This window comes from Erythrolamprus reginae, unplaced genomic scaffold, assembly GCF_031021105.1.
Source record: "Erythrolamprus reginae isolate rEryReg1 unplaced genomic scaffold, rEryReg1.hap1 scaffold_74, whole genome shotgun sequence".
Taxonomy (NCBI): Eukaryota; Metazoa; Chordata; class Lepidosauria; order Squamata; family Dipsadidae; genus Erythrolamprus; species Erythrolamprus reginae.
The window spans coordinates 50,907-73,982 of NW_027248818.1; the positions used below are offsets into that span (position 1 = coordinate 50,907).

General features: G+C 45.8%; 1 long non-coding RNA gene across 1 annotated transcript; it reads left to right on the forward strand.

The window, feature by feature from the left end:
• Nucleotides 1-19,623: 19,623 nt before the first annotated feature.
• Nucleotides 19,624-22,405, forward strand: LOC139156201 (uncharacterized). Its single transcript, XR_011557274.1, has 3 exons — nucleotides 19,624-20,194; nucleotides 21,129-21,186; nucleotides 21,899-22,405. It is a non-coding gene; the product is annotated as an uncharacterized lncRNA (long non-coding RNA).
• The last annotated feature ends 671 nt before the right edge of the window (nucleotides 22,406-23,076 follow it).

The window sequence follows — 23,076 nt, forward strand, 5'->3', positions numbered from 1 at the left end:
GAATTCCGAATTCCGAATTCCGAGTTCCGAGTTCGGAATTCCGACTTCGGAATTCCGAGTTCACAATTCCAAGTTTGGAATTCCGAGTTCCGAATTCCGAGTCCAAGTTCGGAATTCCGAGTTCAGAATTCCAAATTCCGAGTTCCGAATTCCGAGTTCCAAGTTCGGAATTCCAAGTTCGGAATTCCGAGTTCCGAATTCCGAGTTCCAAGTTCGGAATTCCGAGTTCAGAATTCCAAATTCCGAGTTCCGAATTCCGAGTTCCGAGTTCGGAATTCCGAGTTCAGAATTCCAAATTCCGAGTTCCGAATTCCGAGTTCCAAGTTCGGAATTCCGAGTTGGGAATTCCGAGTTCGGAATTCCGAGTTCCGAATTCCGAGTTCGGAATTCCGAGTTCCGAATTCCGAGTTTGGAATTCCGAGTTCAGAATTCCAAATTCCGAGTTCCAAGTTCGGAATTCCGAGTTCAAAATTCCGAGTTCCGAATTCCGAGTTCCAAGTTCGGAATTCCGAGTTCGGAATTCCGAGTTCCGAATTCCGAGTTCCAAGTTCGGAATTCCGAGTTCGGAATTCCGAGTTCCGAATTCCGAGTTCGGAATTCCGAGTTCCGAATTCCGAGTTCGGAATTCCGAGTTCAGAATTCCAAATTCCGAGTTCCAAGTTCGGAATTCCGAGTTCAAAATTCCGAGTTCCGAATTCCGAGTTCCAAGTTTGGAATTCCGAGTTCGGAATTCCGAGTTCCGAATTCCGAATTCCGAGTTCCGAGTTCGGAATTCCGACTTCGGAATTCCGAGTTCACAATTCCAAGTTTGGAATTCCGAGTTCCGAATTCCGAGTTCCAAGTTTGGAATTCCGAGTTCAGAATTCCGAATTCCAAATTCCGAATTCCGAGTTCCGAGTTCGGAATTCCGACTTCGGAATTCCGAGTTCACAATTCCAAGTTTGGAATTCCGAGTTCCGAATTCCGAGTCCAAGTTCGGAATTCCGAGTTCAGAATTCCAAATTCCGAGTTCCGAATTCCGAGTTCCAAGTTCGGAATTCCAAGTTCGGAATTCCGAGTTCCGAATTCCGAGTTCCAAGTTCGGAATTCCGAGTTCAGAATTCCAAGTTCGGAATTCCATGTTCGGAATTCCGAGTTCCGACTTCAAAATTCCGAGTTCCGAATTCCGAGTTCCAAGTTTGGAATTCCGAGTTCGGAATTCCGAGTTCCGAGTTCGGAATTCCGAGTTCAGAATTCCAAATTCCGAGTTCGGAATTCCGAGTTCTGAGTTCGGAATTCCGAGTTCGGAATTCCGAGTTCGGAATTCCGAGTTCCGAGTTCGGAATTCTGAGTTCAGAATTCCAAATTCCGAGTTCCGAATTCCGAGTTCCAAGTTCCAAGTTCGGAATTCCGAGTTCAAAATTCCGAGTTCCGAATTCCAGGTTCCAAGTTCGGAATTCCGAGTTCGGAATTCCGAGTTCGGAATTCCGAGTTCCAAGTTCGGAATTCCGAGTTCGGAATTCCGAGTTCGGAATTCCGAGTTCCAAGTTCGGAATTCCGAGTTCGGAATTCCGAGTTCCGAATTCCGGGTTCCAAGTTCGGAATTCCGAGTTCAAAATTCCGAGTTCCGAATTCCGAGTTCCAAGTTCGGAATTCCGAGTTCAAAATTCCGAGTTCCGAATTCCGATTTCCAAGTTCGGAATTCCGAGTTCCGAATTCCGAGTTCCGAATTCCGAATTCCGAGTTCCGAGTTCGGAATTCCGACTTCGGAATTCCGAGTTCACAATTCCAAGTTTGGAATTCCGAGTTCCGAATTCCGAGTTCCAAGTTTGGAATTCCGAGTTCAGAATTCCGAATTCCGAATTCCGAATTCCGAGTTCCGAGTTCGGAATTCCGACTTCGGAATTCCGAGTTCACAATTCCAAGTTTGGAATTCCGAGTTCCGAATTCCGAGTCCAAGTTCGGAATTCCGAGTTCAGAATTCCAAATTCCGAGTTCCGAATTCCGAGTTCCAAGTTCTGAATTCCAAGTTCGGAATTCCGAGTTCCGAATTCCGAGTTCCAAGTTCGGAATTCCGAGTTCAGAATTCCAAATTCCGAGTTCCGAATTCCGAGTTCCGAGTTCAGAATTCCGAGTTCAGAATTCCAAATTCCGAGTTCCGAATTCCGAGTTCCAAGTTCGGAATTCCGAGTTCGGAATTCCGAGTTCCGAATTCCGAGTTCCAAGTTCGGAATTCCGAGTTCGGAATTCCGAGTTCGGAATTCCGAGTTCCGAATTCCGAGTTCGGAATTCCGAGTTCCGAATTCCGAGTTTGGAATTCCGAGTTCAGAATTCCAAATTCCGAGTTCCAAGTTCGGAATTCCGAGTTCAAAATTCCGAGTTCCGAATTCCGAGTTCCAAGTTTGGAATTCCGAGTTCGGAATTCCGAGTTCCGAATTCCGAATTCCGAGTTCTGAGTTCGGAATTCCGACTTCGGAATTCCGAGTTCACAATTCCAAGTTTGGAATTCCGATTTCCGAATTCCGAGTTCCAAGTTTGGAATTCCGAGTTCAGAATTCCGAATTCCGAATTCCGAGTTCCGAGTTCGGAATTCCGACTTCGGAATTCCGAGTTCACAATTCCAAGTTTGGAATTCCGAGTTCCGAATTCCGAGTCCAAGTTCGGAATTCCGAGTTCAGAATTCCAAATTCCGAGTTCCGAATTCCGAGTTCCAAGTTTGGAATTCCGAGTTCGGAATTCCGAGTTCCGAGTTCGGAATTCCGAGTTCAGAATTCCAAATTCCGAGTTCAGAATTCCGAGTTCCGAGTTCGGAATTCCGAGTTCAGAATTCCAAATTCCGAGTTCCGAATTCCGAGTTCCAAGTTCGGAATTCCGAGTTCGGAATTCCGAGTTCCGAATTCCGAGTTCCAAGTTCGGAATTCCGAGTTCAAAATTCCGAGTTCCGAATTCCAGGTTCCAAGTTCGGAATTCCGAGTTCGGAATTCCGAGTTCGGAATTCCGAGTTCCAAGTTCGGAATTCCGAGTTCGGAATTCCGAGTTCGGAATTCCGAGTTCCAAGTTCGGAATTCCGAGTTCAAAATTCCGAGTTCCGAATTCCAGGTTCCAAGTTCGGAATTCCGAGTTCGGAATTCCGAGTTCGGAATTCTGAGTTCCAAATTCGGAATTCCGAGTTCGGAATTCCGAGTTCGGAATTCCGAGTTCCAAGTTCGGAATTCCGAGTTCGGAATTCCGAGTTCCGAATTCCGGGTTCCAAGTTCGGAATTCCGAGTTCAAAATTCCGAGTTCCGAATTCCGAGTTCCAAGTTCGGAATTCCGAGTTCAAAATTCCGAGTTCCGAATTCCGATTTCCAAGTTCGGAATTCCAAGTTCAGAATTCCGAGTTCCGAATTCCGAATTCCGAGTTCCGAGTTCGGAATTCCGAGTTCAGAATTCCAAGTTCGGAATTCCATGTTCGGAATTCCGAGTTCCGAATTCAAAATTCCGAGTTCCGAATTCCGAGTTCCAAGTTCGGAATTCCGAGTTCGGAATTCCGAGTTCCAAGTTCGGAATTCCGAGTTTGGAATTCCGAGTTCCGAGTTCGGAATTCCGAGTTCAGAATTCCAAATTCCGAGTTCCGAATTCCGAGTTCCAAGTTCGGAATTCCGAGTTCAAAATTCCGAGTTCCGAATTCCAGGTTCCAAGTTCGGAATTCCGAGTTCGGAATTCCGAGTTCGGAATTCCGAGTTCCAAGTTCGGAATTCCGAGTTCGGAATTCCGAGTTCGGAATTCCGAGTTCCAAGTTCGGAATTCCGAGTTCGGAATTCCGAGTTCCGAATTCCGGGTTCCAAGTTCGGAATTCCGAGTTCAAAATTCCGAGTTCCGAATTTCGAGTTCCAAGTTCGGAATTCCGAGTTCAAAATTCCGAGTTCCGAATTCCGATTTCCAAGTTCGGAATTCCGAGTTCGGAATTCCGAGTTCCGAATTCCGAATTCCGAGTTCCGAGTTCGGAATTCCGACTTCGGAATTCCGAGTTCACAATTCCAAGTTTGGAATTCCGAGTTCCGAATTCCGAGTTCCAAGTTTGGAATTCCGAGTTCAGAATTCCGAATTCCGAATTCCGAATTCCGAGTTCCGAGTTCGGAATTCCGACTTCGGAATTCCGAGTTCACAATTCCAAGTTTGGAATTCCGAGTTCCGAATTCCGAGTCCAAGTTCGGAATTCCGAGTTCAGAATTCCAAATTCCGAGTTCCGAATTCCGAGTTCCAAGTTCGGAATTCCAAGTTCGGAATTCCGAGTTCCGAAATCCGAGTTCCAAGTTCGGAATTCCGAGTTCAGAATTCCAAATTCCGAGTTCCGAATTCCGAGTTCCAAGTTCGGAATTCCGAGTTCAAAATTCCGAGTTCCGAATTCCAGGTTCCAAGTTCGGAATTCCGAGTTCGGAATTCCGAGTTCGGAATTCCGAGTTCCAAGTTCGGAATTCCGAGTTCGGAATTCCGAGTTCGGAATTCCGAGTTCCAAGTTCGGAATTCCGAGTTCGGAATTCCGAGTTCCGAATTCCGGGTTCCAAGTTCGGAATTCCGAGTTCAAAATTCCGAGTTCCGAATTCCGAGTTCCAAGTTCGGAATTCCGAGTTCAAAATTCCGAGTTCCGAATTCGGATTTCCAAGTTTGGAATTCCGAGTTCCGAATTCCGAGTTCCAAGTTTGGAATTCCGAGTTCAGAATTCCGAATTCCGAATTCCGAATTCCGAGTTCCGAGTTCGGAATTCCGACTTCGGAATTCCGAGTTCACAATTCCAAGTTTGGAATTCCGAGTTCCGAATTCCGAGTCCAAGTTCGGAATTCCGAGTTCAGAATTCCAAATTCCGAGTTCCGAATTCCGAGTTCCAAGTTCGGAATTCCAAGTTCGGAATTCCGAGTTCCGAATTCCGAGTTCCAAGTTCGGAATTCCGAGTTCAGAATTCCAAATTCCGAGTTCCGAATTCCGAGTTCCGAGTTCGGAATTCCGAGTTCAGAATTCCAAATTCCGAGTTCCGAATTCCGAGTTCCAAGTTCGGAATTCCGAGTTGGGAATTCCGAGTTCGGAATTCCGAGTTCCGAATTCCGAGTTCGGAATTCCGAGTTCCGAATTCCGAGTTTGGAATTCCGAGTTCAGAATTCCAAATTCCGAGTTCCAAGTTCGGAATTCCGAGTTCAAAATTCCGAGTTCCGAATTCCGAGTTCCAAGTTTGGAATTCCGAGTTCGGAATTCCGAGTTCCGAATTCCGAATTCCGAGTTCTGAGTTCGGAATTCCGACTTCGGAATTCCGAGTTCACAATTCCAAGTTTGGAATTCCGAGTTCCGAATTCCAAGTTCCAAGTTTGGAATTCCGAGTTCAGAATTCCGAATTCCGAATTCCGAGTTCCGAGTTCGGAATTCCGACTTCGGAATTCCGAGTTCACAATTCCAAGTTTGGAATTCCGAGTTCCGAATTCCGAGTCCAAGTTCGGAATTCCGAGTTCAGAATTCCAAATTCCGAGTTCCGAATTCCGAGTTCCAAGTTCGGAATTCCAAGTTCGGAATTCCGAGTTCCGAATTCCGAGTTCCAAGTTCGGAATTCCGAGTTCAGAATTCCATGTTCGGAATTCCGAGTTCCGACTTCAAAATTCCGAGTTCCGAATTCCGAGTTCCAAGTTTGGAATTCCGAGTTCGGAATTCCGAGTTCCGAGTTCGGAATTCCGAGTTCAGAATTCCAAATTCCGAGTTCAGAATTCCGAGTTCCGAGTTCGGAATTCCGAGTTCAGAATTCCAAATTCCGAGTTCCGAATTCCGAGTTCCAAGTTCGGAATTCCGAGTTCGGAATTCCGAGTTCCGAATTCCGAGTTCCAAGTTCGGAATTCCGAGTTCAAAATTCCGAGTTCCGAATTCCAGGTTCCAAGTTCGGAATTCCGAGTTCGGAATTCCGAGTTCGGAATTCCGAGTTCCAAGTTCGGAATTCCGAGTTCGGAATTCCGAGTTCGGAATTCCGAGTTCCAAGTTCGGAATTCCGAGTTCAAAATTCCGAGTTCCGAATTCCAGGTTCCAAGTTCAGAATTCCGAGTTCGGAATTCCGAGTTCGGAATTCTGAGTTCCAAATTCGGAATTCCGAGTTCGGAATTCCGAGTTCGGAATTCCGAGTTCCAAGTTCGGAATTCCGAGTTCGGAATTCCGAGTTCCGAATTCCGGGTTCCAAGTTCGGAATTCCGAGTTCAAAATTCCGAGTTCCGAATTCCGAGTTCCAAGTTCGGAATTCCGAGTTCAAAATTCCGAGTTCCGAATTCCGATTTCCAAGTTCGGAATTCCAAGTTCAGAATTCCGAGTTCCGAATTCCGAATTCCGAGTTCCGAGTTCGGAATTCCGAGTTCAGAATTCCAAGTTCGGAATTCCATGTTCGGAATTCCGAGTTCCGAATTCAAAATTCCGAGTTCCGAATTCCGAGTTCCAAGTTCGGAATTCCGAGTTCGGAATTCCGAGTTCCGAATTCCGAGTTCCAAGTTCGGAATTCCGAGTTTGGAATTCCGAGTTCCGAGTTCGGAATTCCGAGTTCAGAATTCCAAATTCCGAGTTCCGAATTCCGAGTTCCAAGTTCGGAATTCCGAGTTCAAAATTCCGAGTTCCGAATTCTGAGTTCCAAGTTCGGAATTCCGAGTTCCAAATTCCGAGTTCCAAGTTCGGAATTCCGAGTTCGGAATTCCGAGTTCGGAATTCCGAGTTCCAAGTTCGGAATTCCGAGTTGGGAATACCGAGTTCGGAATTCCGAGTTCCAAGTTCGGAATTCCGAGTTCCGAATTCCGAGTTCCGAATTCCGAGTTCCAAGTTCAGAATTCCGAGTTCAAAATTCCGAGTTCCGAATTCCGAGTTCCAAGTTCGGAATTCCGAGTTCAAAATTCCGAGTTCCGAATTCCGAGTTCCAAGTTCGGAATTCCGAGTTCCGAATTCCGAGTTCCGAATTCCGAATTCCGAGTTCCGAGTTCGGAATTCCGAGTTCCGAATTCCGAGTTCCAAGTTCGGAATTCCGAGTTTGGAATTCCGAGTTCGGAATTCCGAGTTCCGAGTTCGGAATTCCGAGTTCAGAATTCCAAATTCCGAGTTCCGAATTCCGAGTTCCAAGTTCGGAATTCCGAGTTCAAAATTCCGAGTTCCGAATTCTGAGTTCCAAGTTCGGAATTCCGAGTTCGGAATTCCGAGTTCGGAATTCCGAGTTCAGAATTCCGAGTTCCAAGTTTGGAATTCCGAGTTCAGAATTCCAAATTCCGAGTTCAGAATTCCGAGTTCCGAGTTCGGAATTCCGAGTTCAGAATTCCAAATTCCAAGTTCCGAATTCCGAGTTCCAAGTTCGGAATTCCGAGTTCGGAATTCCGAGTTCCGAATTCCGAGTTCCAAGTTCGGAATTCCGAGTTCAGAATTCCGAGTTCGGAATTCCGAGTTCCAAGTTCGGAATTCCGAGTTCGGAATTCCGAGTTCGGAATTCCGAGTTCCGAGTTCGGAATTCCGACTTCGGAATTCCGAGTTCACAATTCCAAGTTTGGAATTCCGAGTTTCGAATTCCGAGTCCAAGTTCGGAATTCCGAGTTCAGAATTCCAAATTCCAAGTTCCGAATTCCGAGTTCCAAGTTCGGAATTCCGAGTTCCGAATTCCGAGTTCCGAGTTCGGAATTCCGAGTTCAGAATTCCAAGTTCGGAATTCCAAGTTCGGAATTCCGAGTTCCGACTTCAAAATTCCGAGTTCCGAATTCCGAGTTCCAAGTTTGGAATTCCGAGTTCGGAATTCTGAGTTCGGAATTCCGAGTTCCGAGTTTGGAATTCCGAGTTCAGAATTCCAAATTCCGAGTTCCGAGTTCGGAATTCCGAGTTCAGAATTCCAAATTCCGAGTTCCGAATTCCGAGTTCCAAGTTCGGAATTCCGAGTTCAGAATTCCGAGTTCCGAATTCCGAGTTCCAAGTTCGGAATTCCGAGTTCAGAATTCCAAATTCCGAGTTCCGAATTCCGAGTTCCGAGTTCGGAATTCCGAGTTCAGAATTCCAAATTCCGAGTTCCGAATTCCGAGTTCCAAGTTCGGAATTCCGAGTTCGGAATTCCGAGTTCCGAATTCTGAGTTCCAAGTTCGGAATTCCGAGTTCGGAATTCCGAGTTCGGAATTCCGAGTTCCGAATTCCGAGTTCGGAATTCCGAGTTCCGAATTCCGAGTTCGGAATTCCGAGTTCAGAATTCCAAATTCCGAGTTCCAAGTTCGGAATTCCGAGTTCAAAATTCCGAGTTCCGAATTCCGAGTTCCAAGTTTGGAATTCCGAGTTCGGAATTCCGAGTTCCGAATTCCGAATTCCGAGTTCCGAGTTCGGAATTCCGACTTCGGAATTCCGAGTTCACAATTCCAAGTTTGGAATTCCGAGTTCCGAATTCCGAGTTCCAAGTTTGGAATTCCGAGTTCAGAATTCCGAATTCCAAATTCCGAATTCCGAGTTCCGAGTTCGGAATTCCGACTTCGGAATTCCGAGTTCACAATTCCAAGTTTGGAATTCCGAGTTCCGAATTCCGAGTCCAAGTTCGGAATTCCGAGTTCAGAATTCCAAATTCCGAGTTCCGAATTCCGAGTTCCAAGTTCGGAATTCCAAGTTCGGAATTCCGAGTTCCGAATTCCGAGTTCCAAGTTCGGAATTCCGAGTTCAGAATTCCAAGTTCGGAATTCCATGTTCGGAATTCCGAGTTCCGACTTCAAAATTCCGAGTTCCGAATTCCGAGTTCCAAGTTTGGAATTCCGAGTTCGGAATTCCGAGTTCCGAGTTCGGAATTCCGAGTTCAGAATTCCAAATTCCGAGTTCAGAATTCCGAGTTCCGAGTTCGGAATTCCGAGTTCAGAATTCCAAATTCCGAGTTCGGAATTCCGAGTTCCAAGTTCGGAATTCCGAGTTCGGAATTCCGAGTTCGGAATTCCGAGTTCCGAGTTCGGAATTCCGAGTTCGGAATTCCGAGTTCCGAGTTCGGAATTCCGAGTTCCGAGTTCGGAATTCTGAGTTCAGAATTCCAAATTCCGAGTTCCGAATTCCGAGTTCCAAGTTCGGAATTCCGAGTTCAAAATTCCGAGTTCCGAATTCCAGGTTCCAAGTTCGGAATTCCGAGTTCGGAATTCCGAGTTCGGAATTCCGAGTTCCAAGTTCGGAATTCCGAGTTCGGAATTCCGAGTTTGGAATTCCGAGTTCGGAATTCCGAGTTCCGAGTTCGGAATTCCGAGTTCAGAATTCCAAATTCCGAGTTCAGAATTCCGAGTTCCGAGTTTGGAATTCCGAGTTCAGAATTCCAAATTCCGAGTTCCGAATTCCGAGTTCCAAGTTCGGAATTCCGAGTTTGGAATTCCGAGTTCCGAATTCCGAGTTCCAAGTTCGGAATTCCGAGTTTGGAATTCCGAGTTCGGAATTCCGAGTTCCGAGTTCGGAATTCCGAGTTCAGAATTCCAAATTCCGAGTTCGGAATTCCGAGTTCCAAGTTCGGAATTCCGAGTTCAAAATTCCGAGTTCCGAATTCTGAGTTCCAAGTTCGGAATTCCGAGTTCGGAATTCCGAGTTCCAAGTTCGGAATTCCGAGTTCGGAATTCCGAGTTCCGAATTCCGAGTTCCGAGTTCGGAATTCCGACTTCGGAATTCCGAGTTCACAATTCCAAGTTTGGAATTCCGAGTTCCGAATTCCGAGTCCAAGTTCGGAATTCCGAGTTCAGAATTCCAAATTCCGAGTTCCGAATTCCGAGTTCCAAGTTCGGAATTCCGAGTTCGGAATTCCGAGTTCCGAATTCCGAGTTCCAAGTTTGGAATTCCGAGTTCAGAATTCCGAATTCCGAATTCCGAATTCCGAGTTCCGAGTTCGGAATTCCGACTTCGGAATTCCGAGTTCACAATTCCAAGTTCGGAATTCCGATTTCCGAATTCCGAGTTCCAAGTTCGGAATTCCGAGTTCAGAATTCCAAATTCCGAGTTCAGAATTCCGAGTTCCGAGTTCGGAATTCCGAGTTCAGAATTCCAAATTCCGAGTTCCGAATTCCGAGTTCCAAGTTCGGAATTCCGAGTTCAGAATTCCAAATTCCGAGTTCGGAATTCCGAGTTCCGAATTCCGAGTTCCAAGTTCGGAATTCCGAGTTCAAAATTCCTAGTTCCGAATTCCAGGTTCCAAGTTCGGAATTCCGAGTTCGGAATTCCGAGTTCGGAATTCCGAGTTCCAAGTTCGGAATTCCGAGTTTGGAATTCCGAGTTCGGAATTCCGAGTTCCAAGTTCGGAATTCCGAGTTCAAAATTCCGAGTTCCGAATTCCAGGTTCCAAGTTCGGAATTCCGAGTTCGGAATTCCGAGTTCGGAATTCTGAGTTCCAAATTCGGAATTCCGAGTTCGGAATTCCGAGTTCGGAATTCCGAGTTCCAAGTTCGGAATTCCGAGTTCGGAATTCCGAGTTCCGAATTCCGGGTTCCAAGTTCGGAATTCCGAGTTCAAAATTCCGAGTTCCGAATTCCGAGTTCCAAGTTCGGAATTCCGAGTTCAAAATTCCGAGTTCCGAATTCCGATTTCCAAGTTCGGAATTCCGAGTTCAGAATTCCGAGTTCCGAATTCCGAATTCCGAGTTCCGAGTTCGGAATTCCGAGTTCAGAATTCCAAGTTCGGAATTCCATGTTCGGAATTCCGAGTTCCGAATTCAAAATTCCGAGTTCCGAATTCCGAGTTCCAAGTTCGGAATTCCGAGTTCGGAATTCCGAGTTCCGAATTCCGAGTTCCAAGTTCGGAATTCCGAGTTTGGAATTCCGAGTTCGGAATTCCGAGTTCCGAGTTCGGAATTCCGAGTTCAGAATTCCAAATTCCGAGTTCCGAATTCCGAGTTCCAAGTTCGGAATTCCGAGTTCAAAATTCCGAGTTCCGAATTCTGAGTTCCAAGTTCGGAATTCCGAGTTCCAAATTCCGAGTTCCAAGTTCGGAATTCCGAGTTCGGAATTCCGAGTTCGGAATTCCGAGTTCCAAGTTCGGAATTCCGAGTTCGGAATACCGAGTTCGGAATTCCGAGTTCCAAGTTCGGAATTCCGAGTTCCGAATTCCGAGTTCCGAATTCCGAGTTCCAAGTTCAGAATTCCGAGTTCAAAATTCCGAGTTCCAAATTCCGAGTTCCAAGTTCGGAATTCCGAGTTCAAAATTCCGAGTTCCGAATTCCGAGTTCCAAGTTCGGAATTCCGAGTTCCGAATTCCGAGTTCCGAATTCCGAATTCCGAGTTCCGAGTTCGGAATTCCGAGTTCCGAATTCCGAGTTCCAAGTTCGGAATTCCGAGTTTGGAATTCCGAGTTCGGAATTCCGAGTTCCGAGTTCGGAATTCCGAGTTCAGAATTCCAAATTCCGAGTTCCGAATTCCGAGTTCCAAGTTCGGAATTCCGAGTTCAAAATTCCGAGTTCCGAATTCTGAGTTCCAAGTTCGGAATTCCGAGTTCGGAATTCCGAGTTCGGAATTCCGAGTTCAGAATTCCGAGTTCCAAGTTTGGAATTCCGAGTTCAGAATTCCAAATTCCGAGTTCAGAATTCCGAGTTCCGAGTTCGGAATTCCGAGTTCAGAATTCCAAATTCCAAGTTCCGAATTCCGAGTTCCAAGTTCGGAATTCCGAGTTCGGAATTCCGAGTTCCGAATTCCGAGTTCCAAGTTCGGAATTCCGAGTTCAGAATTCCGAGTTCGGAATTCCGAGTTCCAAGTTTGGAATTCCGAGTTTCGAATTCCGAGTCCAAGTTCGGAATTCCGAGTTCAGAATTCCAAATTCCGAGTTCCGAATTCCGAGTTCCAAGTTCGGAATTCCGAGTTCCGAATTCCGAGTTCCGAGTTCGGAATTCCGAGTTCAGAATTCCAAGTTCGGAATTCCAAGTTCGGAATTCCGAGTTCCAACTTCAAAATTCCGAGTTCCGAATTCCGAGTTCCAAGTTTGGAATTCCGAGTTCGGAATTCTGAGTTCGGAATTCCGAGTTCCGAGTTTGGAATTCCGAGTTCAGAATTCCAAATTCCGAGTTCCGAGTTCGGAATTCCGAGTTCAGAATTCCGAGTTCCAAGTTTGGAATTCCGAGTTCAGAATTCCGAATTCCGAATTCCGAATTCCGAGTTCCGAGTTCGGAATTCCGACTTCGGAATTCCGAGTTCACAATTCCAAGTTCGGAATTCCGATTTCCGAATTCCGAGTTCCAAGTTCGGAATTCCGAGTTCAGAATTCCAAATTCCGAGTTCAGAATTCCGAGTTCCGAGTTCGGAATTCCGAGTTCAGAATTCCAAATTCCGAGTTCCGAATTCCGAGTTCCAAGTTCGGAATTCCGAGTTCAGAATTCCAAATTCCGAGTTCGGAATTCCGAGTTCCGAATTCCGAGTTCCAAGTTCGGAATTCCGAGTTCAAAATTCCTAGTTCCGAATTCCAGGTTCCAAGTTCGGAATTCCGAGTTCGGAATTCCGAGTTCGGAATTCCGAGTTCCAAGTTCGGAATTCCGAGTTTGGAATTCCGAGTTCGGAATTCCGAGTTCCAAGTTCGGAATTCCGAGTTCAAAATTCCGAGTTCCGAATTCCAGGTTCCAAGTTCGGAATTCCGAGTTCGGAATTCCGAGTTCGGAATTCTGAGTTCCAAATTCGGAATTCCGAGTTCGGAATTCCGAGTTCGGAATTCCGAGTTCCAAGTTCGGAATTCCGAGTTCAGAATTCCAAATTCCGAGTTCGGAATTCCGAGTTCCAAGTTCGGAATTCCGAGTTCAAAATTCCGAGTTCCGAATTCTGAGTTCCAAGTTCGGAATTCCGAGTTCGGAATTCCGAGTTCCAAGTTCGGAATTCCGAGTTCGGAATTCCGAGTTCCGAATTCCGAGTTCCGAGTTCGGAATTCCGACTTCGGAATTCCGAGTTCACAATTCCAAGTTTGGAATTCCGAGTTCCGAATTCCGAGTCCAAGTTCGGAATTCCGAGTTCAGAATTCCAAATTCCGAGTTCCGAATTCCGAGTTCCAAGTTCGGAATTCCGAGTTCGGAATTCCGAGTTCCGAATTCCGAGTTCCAAGTTTGGAATTCCGAGTTCAGAATTCCGAATTCCGAATTCCGAATTCCGAGTTCCGAGTTCGGAATTCCGACTTCGGAATTCCGAGTTCACAATTCCAAGTTCGGAATTCCGATTTCCGAATTCCGAGTTCCAAGTTCGGAATTCCGAGTTCAGAATTCCAAATTCCGAGTTCAGAATTCCGAGTTCCGAGTTCGGAATTCCGAGTTCAGAATTCCAAATTCCGAGTTCCGAATTCCGAGTTCCAAGTTCGGAATTCCGAGTTCAGAATTCCAAATTCCGAGTTCGGAATTCCGAGTTCCGAATTCCGAGTTCCAAGTTCGGAATTCCGAGTTCAAAATTCCTAGTTCCGAATTCCAGGTTCCAAGTTCGGAATTCCGAGTTCGGAATTCCGAGTTCGGAATTCCGAGTTCCAAGTTCGGAATTCCGAGTTTGGAATTCCGAGTTCGGAATTCCGAGTTCCAAGTTCGGAATTCCGAGTTCAAAATTCCGAGTTCCGAATTCCAGGTTCCAAGTTCGGAATTCCGAGTTCGGAATTCCGAGTTCGGAATTCTGAGTTCCAAATTCGGAATTCCGAGTTCGGAATTCCGAGTTCGGAATTCCGAGTTCCAAGTTCGGAATTCCGAGTTCGGAATTCCGAGTTCCGAATTCCGGGTTCCAAGTTCGGAATTCCGAGTTCAAAATTCCGAGTTCCGAATTCCGAGTTCCAAGTTCGGAATTCCGAGTTCAAAATTCCGAGTTCCGAATTCCGATTTCCAAGTTCGGAATTCCGAGTTCAGAATTCCGAGTTCCGAATTCCGAATTCCGAGTTCCGAGTTCGGAATTCCGAGTTCAGAATTCCAAGTTCGGAATTCCATGTTCGGAATTCCGAGTTCCGAATTCAAAATTCCGAGTTCCGAATTCCGAGTTCCAAGTTCGGAATTCCGAGTTCGGAATTCCGAGTTCCGAATTCCGAGTTCCAAGTTCGGAATTCCGAGTTTGGAATTCCGAGTTCGGAATTCCGAGTTCCGAGTTCGGAATTCCGAGTTCAGAATTCCAAATTCCGAGTTCCGAATTCCGAGTTCCAAGTTCGGAATTCCGAGTTCAAAATTCCGAGTTCCGAATTCTGAGTTCCAAGTTCGGAATTCCGAGTTCCAAATTCCGAGTTCCAAGTTCGGAATTCCGAGTTCGGAATTCCGAGTTCGGAATTCCGAGTTCCAAGTTCGGAATTCCGAGTTCGGAATACCGAGTTCGGAATTCCGAGTTCCAAGTTCGGAATTCCGAGTTCCGAATTCCGAGTTCCGAATTCCGAGTTCCAAGTTCAGAATTCCGAGTTCAAAATTCCGAGTTCCAAATTCCGAGTTCCAAGTTCGGAATTCCGAGTTCAAAATTCCGAGTTCCGAATTCCGAGTTCCAAGTTCGGAATTCCGAGTTCCGAATTCCGAGTTCCGAATTCCGAATTCCGAGTTCCGAGTTCGGAATTCCGAGTTCCGAATTCCGAGTTCCAAGTTCGGAATTCCGAGTTTGGAATTCCGAGTTCGGAATTCCGAGTTCCGAGTTCGGAATTCCGAGTTCAGAATTCCAAATTCCGAGTTCCGAATTCCGAGTTCCAAGTTCGGAATTCCGAGTTCAAAATTCCGAGTTCCGAATTCTGAGTTCCAAGTTCGGAATTCCGAGTTCGGAATTCCGAGTTCGGAATTCCGAGTTCAGAATTCCGAGTTCCAAGTTTGGAATTCCGAGTTCAGAATTCCAAATTCCGAGTTCAGAATTCCGAGTTCCGAGTTCGGAATTCCGAGTTCAGAATTCCAAATTCCAAGTTCCGAATTCCGAGTTCCAAGTTCGGAATTCCGAGTTCGGAATTCCGAGTTCCGAATTCCGAGTTCCAAGTTCGGAATTCCGAGTTCAGAATTCCGAGTTCGGAATTCCGAGTTCCAAGTTTGGAATTCCGAGTTTCGAATTCCGAGTCCAAGTTCGGAATTCCGAGTTCAGAATTCCAAATTCCGAGTTCCGAATTCCGAGTTCCAAGTTCGGAATTCCGAGTTCAAAATTCCGAGTTCCGAATTCTGAGTTCCAAGTTCGGAATTCCGAGTTCGGAATTCCGAGTTCGGAATTCCGAGTTCAGAATTCCGAGTTCCAAGTTTGGAATTCCGAGTTCAGAATTCCAAATTCCGAGTTCAGAATTCCGAGTTCCGAGTTCGGAATTCCGAGTTCAGAATTCCAAATTCCAAGTTCCGAATTCCGAGTTCCAAGTTCGGAATTCCGAGTTCGGAATTCCGAGTTCCGAATTCCGAGTTCCAAGTTCGGAATTCCGAGTTCAGAATTCCGAGTTCGGAATTCCGAGTTCCAAGTTTGGAATTCCGAGTTTCGAATTCCGAGTCCAAGTTCGGAATTCCGAGTTCAGAATTCCAAATTCCGAGTTCCGAATTCCGAGTTCCAAGTTCGGAATTCCGAGTTCCGAATTCCGAGTTCCGAGTTCGGAATTCCGAGTTCAGAATTCCAAGTTCGGAATTCCAAGTTCGGAATTCCGAGTTCCAACTTCAAAATTCCGAGTTCCAAATTCCGAGTTCCAAGTTTGGAATTCCGAGTTCGGAATTCTGAGTTCGGAATTCCGAGTTCCGAGTTTGGAATTCCGAGTTCAGAATTCCAAATTCCGAGTTCCGAGTTCGGAATTCCGAGTTCAGAATTCCAAATTCCGAGTTCCGAATTCCGAGTTCCAAGTTCGGAATTCCGAGTACGGAATTCCGAGTTCCGAATTCCGAGTTCCAAGTTCGGAATTCTGAGTTCAGAATTCCGAGTTCCGAATTCCGAGTTCCAAGTTCGGAATTCTGAGTTCCGAATTCAAAATTCCGAGTTCCGAATTCCGAGTTCCAAGTTCGGAATTCCGAGTTCGGAATTCCGAGTTCCGAATTCCGAGTTCCAAGTTCGGAATTCCGAGTTTGGAATTCCGAGTTCGGAATTCCGAGTTCCGAGTTCGGAATTCCGAGTTCAGAATTCCAAATTCCGAGTTCCGAATTCCGAGTTCCAAGTTCGGAATTCCGAGTTCAAAATTCCGAGTTCCGAATTCTGAGTTCCAAGTTCGGAATTCCGAGTTCCAAATTCCGAGTTCCAAGTTCGGAATTCCGAGTTCGGAATTCCGAGTTCGGAATTCCGAGTTCCAAGTTCGGAATTCCGAGTTCGGAATACCGAGTTCGGAATTCCGAGTTCCAAGTTCGGAATTCCGAGTTCCGAATTCCGAGTTCCGAATTCCGAGTTCCAAGTTCAGAATTCCGAGTTCAAAATTCCGAGTTCCGAATTCCGAGTTCCAAGTTCGGAATTCCGAGTTCAAAATTCCGAGTTCCGAATTCCGAGTTCCAAGTTCGGAATTCCGAGTTCCGAATTCCGAGTTCCGAATTCCGAATTCCGAGTTCCGAGTTCGGAATTCCGAGTTCCGAATTCCGAGTTCCAAGTTCGGAATTCCGAGTTTGGAATTCCGAGTTCGGAATTCCGAGTTCCGAGTTCGGAATTCCGAGTTCAGAATTCCAAATTCCGAGTTCCGAATTCCGAGTTCCAAGTTCGGAATTCCGAGTTCAAAATTCCGAGTTCCGAATTCTGAGTTCCAAGTTCGGAATTCCGAGTTCGGAATTCCGAGTTCGGAATTCCGAGTTCAGAATTCCGAGTTCCAAGTTTGGAATTCCGAGTTCAGAATTCCAAATTCCGAGTTCAGAATTCCGAGTTCCGAGTTCGGAATTCCGAGTTCAGAATTCCAAATTCCAAGTTCCGAATTCCGAGTTCCAAGTTCGGAATTCCGAGTTCGGAATTCCGAGTTCCGAATTCCGAGTTCCAAGTTCGGAATTCCGAGTTCAGAATTCCGAGTTCGGAATTCCGAGTTCCAAGTTCGGAATTCCGAGTTCAGAATTCCGAGTTCGGAATTCCGAGTTCCGAGTTCGGAATTCCGACTTCGGAATTCCGAGTTCACAATTCCAAGTTTGGAATTCCGAGTTTCGAATTCCGAGTCCAAGTTCGGAATTCCGAGTTCAGAATTCCAAATTCCGAGTTCCGAATTCCGAGTTCCAAGTTCGGAATTCCGAGTTCCGAATTCCGAGTTCCGAGTTCGGAATTCCGAGTTCAGAATTCCAAGTTCGGAATTCCAAGTTCGGAATTCCGAGTTCCGACTTCAAAATTCCGAGTTCCGAATTCCGAGTTCCAAGTTTGGAATTCCGAGTTCGGAATTCTGAGTTCGGAATTCCGAGTTCCGAGTTTGGAATTCCGAGTTCAGAATTCCAAATTCCGAGTTCCGAGTTCGGAATTCCGAGTTCAGAATTCCAAATTCCGAGTTCCGAATTCCGAGTTCCAAGTTCGGAATTCCGAGTACGGAATTCCGAGTTCCGAATTCCGAGTTCCAAGTTCGGAATTCCGAGTTCAGAATTCCGAGTTCCGAATTCCGAGTTCCAAGTTCGGAATTCCGAGTTCAGAATTCCAAATTCCGAGTTCCGAATTCCGAGTTCCGAGTTCGGAATTCCGAGTTCAGAATTCCAAATTCCGAGTTCCGAATTCCGAGTTCCAAGTTCGGAATTCCGAGTTCGGAATTCCGAGTTCAGAATTCCGAGTTCCAAGTTCGGAATTCCGAGTTCGGAATTCCGAGTTCGGAATTCCGAGTTCCGAATTCCGAGTTCCGAATTCCGAGTTCCGAATTCCGAGTTCGGAATTCCGAGTTCAGAATTCCAAATTCCGAGTTCCAAGTTCGGAATTCCGAGTTCAAAATTCCGAGTTCCGAATTCCGAGTTCCAAGTTTGGAATTCCGAGTTCGGAATTCCGAGTTCCGAATTCCGAATTCCGAGTTCCGAGTTCGGAATTCCGACTTCGGAATTCCGAGTTCACAATTCCAAGTTTGGAATTCCGAGTTCCGAATTCCGAGTTCCAAGTTTGGAATTCCGAGTTCAGAATTCCGAATTCCAAATTCCGAATTCCGAGTTCCGAGTTCGGAATTCCGACTTCGGAATTCCGAGTTCACAATTCCAAGTTTGGAATTCCGAGTTCCGAATTCCGAGTCCAAGTTCGGAATTCCGAGTTCAGAATTCCAAATTCCGAGTTCCGAATTCCGAGTTCCAAGTTCGGAATTCCAAGTTCGGAATTCCGAGTTCCGAATTCCGAGTTCCAAGTTCGGAATTCCGAGTTCAGAATTCCAAGTTCGGAATTCCATGTTCGGAATTCCGAGTTCCGACTTCAAAATTCCGAGTTCCGAATTCCGAGTTCCAAGTTTGGAATTCCGAGTTCGGAATTCCGAGTTCCGAGTTCGGAATTCCGAGTTCAGAATTCCAAATTCCGAGTTCAGAATTCCGAGTTCCAAGTTCGGAATTCCGAGTTCAGAATTCCAAATTCCGAGTTCGGAATTCCGAGTTCCAAGTTCGGAATTCCGAGTTCGGAATTCCGAGTTCGGAATTCCGAGTTCCGAGTTCGGAATTCCGAGTTCGGAATTCCGAGTTCCGAATTCCGAGTTCCGAGTTCGGAATTCTGAGTTCAGAATTCCAAATTCCGAGTTCCGAATTCCGAGTTCCAAGTTCGGAATTCCGAGTTCAAAATTCCGAGTTCCGAATTCCAGGTTCCAAGTTCGGAATTCCGAGTTCGGAATTCCGAGTTCGGAATTCCGAGTTCCAAGTTCGGAATTCCGAGTTCGGAATTCCGAGTTTGGAATTCCGAGTTCGGAATTCCGAGTTCCGAGTTCGGAATTCCGAGTTCAGAATTCCAAATTCCGAGTTCAGAATTCCGAGTTCCGAGTTTGGAATTCCGAGTTCAGAATTCCAAATTCCGAGTTCCGAATTCCGAGTTCCAAGTTCGGAATTCCGAGTTTGGAATTCCGAGTTCCGAATTCCGAGTTCCAAGTTCGGAATTCCGAGTTTGGAATTCCGAGTTCGGAATTCCGAGTTCCGAGTTCGGAATTCCGAGTTCAGAATTCCAAATTCCGAGTTCCGAATTCCGAGTTCCAAGTTCGGAATTCCGAGTTCAAAATTCCGAGTTCCGAATTCTGAGTTCCAAGTTCGGAATTCCGAGTTCGGAATTCCGAGTTCCAAGTTCGGAATTCCGAGTTCGGAATTCCGAGTTCCGAATTCCGAGTTCCGAGTTCGGAATTCCGACTTCGGAATTCCGAGTTCACAATTCCAAGTTTGGAATTCCGAGTTCCGAATTCCGAGTCCAAGTTCGGAATTCCGAGTTCAGAATTCCAAATTCCGAGTTCCGAATTCCGAGTTCCAAGTTCGGAATTCCGAGTTCGGAATTCCGAGTTCCGAATTCCGAGTTCCAAGTTTGGAATTCCGAGTTCAGAATTCCGAATTCCGAATTCCGAATTCCGAGTTCCGAGTTCGGAATTCCGACTTCGGAATTCCGAGTTCACAATTCCAAGTTCGGAATTCCGAGTTCCGAATTCCGAGTTCCAAGTTCGGAATTCCGAGTTCAGAATTCCAAGTTCGGAATTCCATGTTCGGAATTCCGAGTTCCGACTTCAAAATTCCGAGTTCCGAATTCCGAGTTCCAAGTTTGGAATTCCGAGTTCGGAATTCCGAGTTCCGAGTTCGGAATTCCGAGTTCAGAATTCCAAATTCCGAGTTCCAAATTCCTAGTTCGGAATTCCGAGTTCGGAATTCCAAATTCCAAGTTCGGAATTCCGAGTTCCGGGGGAGAGACCTTCCCTTTAAGGTAGAATTAAGGAAAAACTGGGAGAAGTGCGAAGGGGGTTCAGTCAGACATGACAGAGGTGCTGATATACCTGCTGTGTCCGTAGCCTCCATCCCTGAGACCAAACTCCTCATCCATTATGTCAAAGGTTCTTGTCTCCAGAAAGGGGCTGGGGCTGGCTGGCTGACGGTAAAGGGCGCTAGGAAAAACCTGCAACATTTAGGGCCAAAAAATTGGAGTCAGGCTCTCCCAGTTGGATGGATATTGTGACCCCAAAGCTAGAGATTGACCTACTTAATTATTTGGGGAAATTCACCTAAATTGCGATTCCATTGGCCAGATATGGTAGTTATTTCCCAAGCACCCTTGGCCTGGCGTACTCATTTATTTTCAATTTTTAATATTTGGATTTTTCACACCACTTTTATTATTTCTCTCAATAGCTCCAGGCAGTGAATGTATCTAAGATTCCTTCTTCCCCACAAGAACAACCTTGTGAAGGCTGAGAGAGAGACTGGCTTGAGGACACCCACCTGGCTTTCGTGGCTGAGATGGGACTCGTAAGTACTTGGCGGGGTGTTCCATCTTAATTTCACTTGGTTGCCAACTTTTCCTGTTATCAGAAGCATCAAGGAAATGCAGAGATGGCCACAAAGAATGAGAGATGATGCCGACTCCTTTGGAGGTTTTTAAGTGATGATATAAATTGAGTTGGACACAGAATCAAATGGGAAGTCAGGATAGTTTGAAGAGAGATCAGTGTTGGGGGATTTTGTTGGTGTTTCTCAAACTTGGCCCCTTTAAGGCATGGGGGGACTTCAACTCCCAGAATTCTCCACCCAGCCAGCATGCAAAATTCTGGGAGTTGAAGGCATCCGTGCCTCACAGGGACCAACTTTGTGGTTTTTACACAAAGTTTTTATACTGTAATTTCATGAATGCTTTAGGCCAGTGATGGTAAACCTTTTAGACCAGTGGTTCTCAACCTGGGGGTCAGGACCCCTTTGGGGATCGAATGACCATTTCACAGGGGTCGCCTGAGACCGTGGGAAAAGACAAATTTTCCCTGGCATTGGGAACTAAAGCTTCTATTCTGGCATCTTGGAACATATTTTACAATCCGACCAATCAGGCGTTTACAGTCTCTCTGACCTTCCTGCCAATCAGCTCAAAGCTCTGTTGGGAGAATTGGCACTAGACTTATTGTTGGGGGTCACCACAACACAAGGAACTATATTAAGGGGTCGCGGCCTTAGAAAGGTTGAGAACCACTGTTTTAGACCCAGAGTGCCCAAGCTGGAAGGCCAAAGCACTGAAACTCAATGACCAGCTGGCCAATGAGCATTGCAACTCTCAGAAACCCTGGCTGAGCTGGGGCATCGGTGCGCCTGCCCACAGAGAGAGCTCTGCGTGCTAACTCTGGCATGTGTGCCATAGGTTCACCATCATGACTTCATCGGTTTGTATTAACCCTAATCTGTTCCTTATTGGTAGGTTAAGGTGACAGTGAAAAGGAAGTACACAGTAGAAGGCTACAGCTGGAAGACAACTTGTAAGTCAACTGCCTGCCTGCCTGCCTGATTGATTGATTGACTGACTGACTGACTGACTGATTGATGGATTGATTGTGTGTCATCAAGTTGAATGTTGATGCCTAGCAGCTCATAATCGATTTTCTCCATGGAGATTTGTCCCCAACTTGGCCCTTCAGGCATCCCAATCTGCCCTCTTCCCCACTGTAGCTGCTTACGGGTTCTCTTCTCTTTCCTTCACCTATGTCAGCATTGCAGACTTCTCCAGCAAGTTTGATCAGCATTGATTGACAGCAAGAAAACTGTGTGGATTCTGAGTGGCCATAGAGGAAGATGGATAATATGTCCCCAGTCTGATATTTGAATCTCCCAAAAATTCACCCATTCACACAGTAATCAAACCCAAATTTTCCTTTCCTGCTCTTTCCTTCCACCTTTCCCAGTGTTAGGAACAGCTCCAGAGAGTTGGTTTTCACTTGATGTGCCTCAAATACGACATTTTTAACCTTGTGGTTTTTAGTTGAGGTCTGGGTAGATTGTATCTAAATGATCCTTCTGCAGGAGACCCATCTGCAGAATGTCCATTGTTTCTTCATGCTTCATGCATCTCATGCTAGCAGAAGATGATGGACTCCAGAACTGTAGGATAAAGACAGAGTAGAGAAGGCAGGTGAGAAAAATTGGCCCTGAACTGAGAGAGGATGTGACTGTGTCTCTCCATTTTCCAAACAGGTCAGAAATGGGCATACAGTCAGTATCCTTACGAGATCTCTGTGACCACTGATGGTCCCAATCTTCAGGTTGATGAACCGAGAGACTTCTTTGACTTTCAGACCCAGGAATTCCAGAAAGACAATCGATGGATGAAAGATCAGCACAGTTGTCTTCAGGAGAAAATGGATTAATTTAAGACCACAACAGAAGGCCTGCAGAAAACCTGCAGAAGATTTTGTCATCAGTTAGAGCTAGAGGACGAATCTTTGCTGAAATACAGTGAAGAACTCCACAAAGATCTGTGCGAGGTCTCAAGCTAAATGTCCATCTCAACCAAGGGAAGGCTGACTCTGAGAAAGACCTCGAAGAAGTGAGGAATGTTCTGTCAGAGCTTAAGAAGCACCACCAGAGTCTGAAGCATGGGCCTCCTGATACGGACTACAGTTACCATATGGAAAATGGTGGTGTTGATTTTAATTCTAAGTGGTTTGCGGTTTTTTAGTTGTTAATTCTTGGGGGCACAAACTGTCAGTATTTTAATTTTTCTTGTTATCTGCTGTTGTAAGCATAATAAATGAATACAATAGAATTTTATTGGCCAAGTGTGATTGCACTCACAAGGAATTTGTCTTGGTGCAGATGCTCTCAATGTACATAAAAGAAAAAGATACATTTGTCAAGAATCACGAGGTGCAACACCTAATGATTGTCATAGGGGTCAAATAAGCAATAAAGAAACAATCAAGATTAATAAAAATCTTAGGATGCAAGCAACAAGTTACAATCATACAGTCCTAAGTGGGAGGAAAAGGATGATAGGAATGATGAGAAAAAATTAGTAGAAATAGAAGTGCAGACTTAGTAAAATGTTTGACAGTGTTGAGGGAATTATTTGTTTAGTAAAAACTTTTCTTGTGTCTAGTTGTCTTGGTGTGCAGTGCTCTGTAGCGACGATTTGAGGGTAGGAGTTAAAACAGTTCATGTCCAGGATGCGAGGGGTCAGTAAATATTTCCCCCGCCCTCTTTCTGGCTCGTGCAGTATACAGGTCCTCAATGGAAGGCAGGTTGGCAGCAATTGTTTTTTCTGCAGTTCTGATTATCCTCTGAAGTCTGTGTCGGTCCTGTTGGGTTGCAGCACCAAGCCAGACAGTTATAGAGGTGCAGATGACAGACTCAATGATTCCTCTGTAGAACTG